The following is a 6,000-nucleotide window of genomic DNA, read 5'->3' as shown; positions in this document are numbered from 1 at the left end:
CGGGCTTGTTTAAATCTTATGAATGTTGAGCAACATGGAGAAGCTATAACTGAGATTTTGGTTTTCGATTATATAGGGTACATCATCACCCACAACCCTACAACAATGGGAAGAGAGACGAACGCTAGCTTCACGTTTTGGGAATCTTTAATCAAAGAATTTGGCAAGAAAGTTAGATTTCGAGTTATGAGAGAGAAAAATGGTTAATTAAGATGAGAACAATAGTCAAATAAATTATATGAAAATTAAAAAATAGAAGTGATAACTACTATGATGGGGTAAGTGTTAGAAGCAAGGAGGAGAAAATAAGTTTTAAGAAATGAGGAAGAAGGTTGATAAAAGGATTTTAAAAGAAAATTAAAGAAAATTTTAACGAAAGAAACTTAAAGAAAGAATAAGGAAGAAAGACATTTAGAATCTAAACACCAATGAGAAAAGGAGAGGAAAAAGAGAGTGGTGCATTACATATTCACAAAATGAGAAAAATAATAAAAGGGGGTGTTTTAAATCATTAAAAGATGTAAGGAAAGGGAGTTTTAATCAATAACAATTGTTTAAAAAGGAAGCGGGGTAGGGGGGTAATAATTAAAGAAAGGGGGGTTATAAAATATTGAAAAAGAGAAAGGGGGGGGGGATAAATCCAGAAAAGTAGAAGGACATGGGAGTCCATAGTACGCGGGATGGCGCAACAGAGGGAGTGTGCGTAGAGGACAACGGGCTACTAGGTTACTACAGAGAAGGTGAGGGATGTGAGGCACCAAATCCAAGGCAGTGAGAAGCAGTCAAGTCGCATTGGTCCGTGAGCAAAGTCTGGAGATAGGCAAAGCAGTCCGTAGTTGTCATACATTCGAGCATAAGGGTACCTGGTAGTCCAAGATGGTCGTATTTAAGTAGAGGGTAGACTTCAAGCCGTGCATATGCAAGTGGGAGGACGAGCTTGTCAGCTTCAGCATCTGGAATGGGCAGTCTGCAAATTAGGGTAGAGGCCAGACTGTGGGCGGTAGTCAGCACAGGGGGAGGTGAGTAGTACGGGAGGCGTACGTGGACTCCATTTGTGGAAGCTGTCAGCAATGATAGACACGTGAGTCATAACGGAGGTAAGGAGGTCATTGCACGAGTCGTAAAGGGAGGCAAGGAGCGATTTGAGAGAGGCTAGACTAAAGGAGGAGGGTTTTTATAGGTGAGGGAGTCTAAGTCGGGGAAAGGGGGGGGGGGGGGAGACGTGAGAGTTTAGGAAGGAGACAATAGGTCCAGTCGGGGAAAGGGGGGGGGGATTTTTGTTAGGGAGGAAAAACAGGAAATATTTTGGGAGAAGTAAATAGTGAGAAATAGAGAAAATTAGAAAAAATAGGGTAAAGTAGGAAAAATAAAGGAGGTAAGAAAACAGGGCAAAATTTAGGAAATAGGAAAAGTTAGGAAATTTGAAAGAGAAAATTAGCAAAAATTAATGAAAATTCAGAGAAAAAATTAGAAGAAATTTAGCAAAAATTAGGAGAAATTAGAGAAACTGATGGGGAGGAAATAAACAAAAAAAATAGGAGGAATCAATGGAAATTTAGTGAAAAACAAAGGGGAAAGGGAAGAAATGAGGAGAATTACGTGTTTTTATGAAATGAGGAAAAAATAGGCGAAACGAAGAATTCTAGAAAAAATAGGGAAAATAGTAGAGGGACAGGAAAGTTTGGGAAATAATTAGAGGATGATATGAAAAAGGGAAACTTAGGAATGAAAACATGGGACTGTACGAAATAATAATAAAGGAGAAAAAGGGGGGGATAGGTTTAGAGACTTAAGAAATTTTAGGGACATTTAGGAAAATTAGGAAAGATTAGAAATAATACTTAGTAGAGGGGATGAATAGGTAAAATAGGGGGGTTTTGGAGAAAGAGAAAGAGGGGGATTTGGGAGAGAAATGAAGAGACAATAGACACACACACACACACACACACACACACACACACACACACAGAAGGGAGATTTTAAAAAATGCGAAGAAAATTAGAGACAAAGTAAGAGGGAAATAAGGAAAATTGAGGGAAAAGAAATTAGGGAAATTAAGGGAAATTTTAGAAAAAAATTAAGGGAATCTAGGGAAAGGTAAGATAAAATTTAGGGAAATTAAGATAAATTACAATTAAAAATGAAGAAATTAAGGGAAATTAATAAAAGGAAGAGATATGAGAAATCTAAGGAAAAAAGGAAAATTAAGAGACTAAGTGGACGCAAGAGAAAAAAAAAGGAGAATAGTTTGCGTGTGAAAAACTAGGTAGAAAATTAAGGAAAATAAACAATTGAAAATAAGAAATAATTACAAAATTCAGGGGAAAAAACCTGAAGAAATAGGAAAAAATAAAGAAAGATTAGGAGAATTCGAAAAATTAGGAAAAAGCTAGTAAAATTTTAGGAGAAATTTTAATTTTTTTGGGAAAATTAAGCAAAAAATAGGGAAATTTAATTAGTAAAAATCAGGAGAAAACTATGAAAAGTTAAGAAATAATTAGAGAGAATGTAATGAGCTAGAGTAGGGGAAAAGGGAGGGGATAAGTTTGGAGAGAGAGGGTTTTAACGGAAATTAGGTAAAAGAGGAGGAAGAAGGGTAGAGAGAGTTGGGGGGAAATTATTGAGAGAGGGAGAGGGGAGAGGTAGTTGTCAAAGGATTATAAAGGAAAGAAAAGTAATTTGCAAGGACAAAAGAGAAAATGAGAATTTTGTGTGTGTGTGTGTGTGTGTGTGTGTGTGGACACACGTGTAGATGTGCAGGTGGGTGGGGGTGTCTGTGCATGTGTGTGCGTGCTTGCATGTGTAGTACAGGCACTTCAACAAAAAGAAATCCTCATCCAAAAAAGGGAATCAACCGGTTGGCAAGTAACAAATAACCTACCGAAGGGACCAAACGAGGGAACCACTAAAGAATCTATGGACAAATCACAAAAAGCCAGCCATCAAAGAATTTGCGAAAAGCACCAAAGTTCATCAAGATCAACGAAGAAATACCGATGAATTCCTCAAGGAAAGTGAAGGACTCATCATGGAGTATAAGGATGTATTCGCATGGGAATGCACGACTTGAGGGGCTTACATGAAACTCGATTCAACATCGAACCCCCTCATTCCAGATGCAAAACCCATTCAACACCAGAGGTACCAAATTACTCTGACTAACTATACCCTGTGTTGGATTGCAATGCAACTTACATATATACATGTTCACCCCTTAGGGTTAATGTTAGGATTTGCCCTATGCCCTATCTCATGGTGCAATTTACACCATTCTCAACATAGTGTTTTTTTAATGTGTAGGAATCAATGAGGGAGGTCCCAAGTGCAACATGTGTTCAAACAAAAATGGCCACTACACACTTGAATGGTATTTTATCTAGAACACACATTTTTCCTACTAATTCGTAGGTCTTGTAAGAGCATGTGATTGCAAGATTCTAGATGAAAGTAATCATGTCCCTATTATACGCTAGAGGCGATTGTAATTATCCTTTCCTAATTTGCATCCGATCAAGTATTGAACTCTCTTTTCTGGGTCTCCATTTGCCTTTTACAGACATGGTCAATGGTCTGTAATGGAAAACATTATGACGTAAGAAACAATGACAACCCTAAGGATGAAGTAAAAACAACCGAATCAACACCAGCTCAGACAACCTAGTAGAATCATGCTCACACACATAATGAACACGTCAATGTACCTAATCTTTATCTCCCAGAATACTCATTTGACATCTCTTTCCTTTGATGGATTTCTATTGGTTGCTCCATTACTTAATGTACCCCTAAAAAAGCAAACATCTATCACATACCTCAAGACATGGTCAATGGTCTGTAATGGAAAACATTATGACGTAAGAAACAATGACAACCCTAAGGATGAAGTAAAAACAACCGAATCAACAACCAGCTCAAACAACCTAGTAGAATCATGCTCACACACATAATGAACACGTCAATGTACCTAATCTTTATCTCCCAGAATACTCATTTGACATCTCTTTCCTTTGATGGATTTCTATTGGTTGCTCCATTACTTAATGTACCCCTAAAAAAGCAAACATCTATCACATACCTCAAGACAATATTAGTTGTCTTCAATGGTTCATGTGTTAGCTTCTGCTACACTATCATGGTACCCCTTTCCTAGTCATTTCCACAAGTTTTAGCCCATAGTACCAACTAATAAAGTAGAATAGCCTAGTTGCCTTAAACTGACATCGCACCATCTGACCACACCCAATGCTTTATGAAGTGCATGCCTTAACCTTGCAACAACTTACAATGCAGCAAAAAACAATGCTTTTAAAAGAGATTGTCACATGTTTGTCTAAATGTAAAAATACATCTCGCATCATTTGTATTGAGATGATAAGTACTATGGTCGAGGATAGAGCTAACTAGTATGCCAATGCATGGAATGAATTCTTAAAAGAGTCAAATTTTGCAAAATCAATGACATACATGGCCACCTCTTCTAGAATGTTTCTCAAACAATCCCTAAACTACTTAACTTGCCACTTAAATGAAGTTGTGCAAGACAAATTTAATTGTATGCTACTTCAATAACTACATAATATTGCACACATGTAACTCCTTGTAATACAAGATCTTTCAAGTTTTCTACTTTCTCTTGCAATTTACACCATTGCCAATATCCTCGATTAACTTCATAGAAGATCCTCGACTGATTTTATAGTAGCCTTCTTGTTTGTCTTAGCCTCTTCCACGAGGGGAGGGGTTGAGGTGCAAGGGGGTTGTTGGGAACACTACATTCCCCCTTGACGGTTGCATGCTCTCTTTTCAATGGTAGGTATAATGTTGCTTTGTGTTGTAGCAAAGAGTCTGACATGACAATTGTGCTATAGTACATGACATTTTGAATATATAAGCATTTCCGAATTAAATTTGTATAAAAGCTGGGCTCTTCAATACATTCGTATATCCCTCCAATTACCTCCATCAAAGCTAAAAGCCACTATTGAGCAACTCACTCAAAAGTAGATGAGGCACCTCCAAAATCACTCCAATAGACAAAATACTGCGTAGCCCTAGCACACCACGCCAACACCAAAATCTGACCAACAATTTACAACCACAAAGACAAGTGCCAATGACCCCCACTCACCTACACTAGGGACTCTTGAAATTGTAAAGTCTTAAATACATTACATTTTTGAATATATATAGGCATTTCCAAATTAAATTTGTATCAAGGCTAAGCTCGTGAATACATTGTGTTGTAGCGAAGAGTCTCTATTGGAGGACCCTCCCTGAACATATAAGCATTTTCCACTTAAATTTGTATCAAGGCCAAGCTCTTTAATATATTATCACTTTCCCTAGTGACTTGCATCTAGGTTAAGCTACAGCTGCACAATGGCAAATGAGGTACCCTCAAAATCTCTCAACCATATGAAAGTCAAGAGCACATCACACCAACACCAAAATCTCGCCAACAAGTTACAACCACAAAGACAAGTGCCAATGACCCTCACCGACCAATGCTAGGGACTCTTACAACTACAAAGACAAGCGTAGCTAATACATCACTCACTATCCCCACCAAATATCTTTAGACCATGCACCTCCAAGATAGGGAGGGTTTAAGTGGGGAACCTTGCAATATTTCATCTATGATAAGAATCACGCTCTTTATTGCCTGCATTTATCAAGGATGCTATGGCAATGCGATCGAGAGGAGAGCCAACACTTCATAGCTTAAATATATCATAAGTTTATACAGTCTAGAATCAGCTTTTAACCCACTAAAATTTGTCTACAAGGGCATATCTCACACCCCAATGCATAATGTCTCTCTCCTACAAAACTAAAATATATACTAAAAGGCATACAATATATGCTTTGTAAAGAACATAATGATTCAAAATTTCCAAGGTGACAGATTTAAAAAAAGAACAATGACCATTAAAGATATTTTTAGAGGGGGGACAGAAGTCAAGAACAAGACTAAACCAAATAAACCATTAATATAGCATG

This window comes from Dipteris shenzhenensis, chromosome 21, assembly GCF_047967505.1.
Source record: "Dipteris shenzhenensis isolate YYH24624 ecotype China chromosome 21, Dip_SZ_1.0, whole genome shotgun sequence".
In the NCBI taxonomy this organism is placed as follows: domain Eukaryota; kingdom Viridiplantae; phylum Streptophyta; class Polypodiopsida; order Gleicheniales; family Dipteridaceae; genus Dipteris; species Dipteris shenzhenensis.
The sequence above is the reverse complement of the archived record's forward strand: the minus strand, read 5'-3'. Positions refer to the sequence as shown.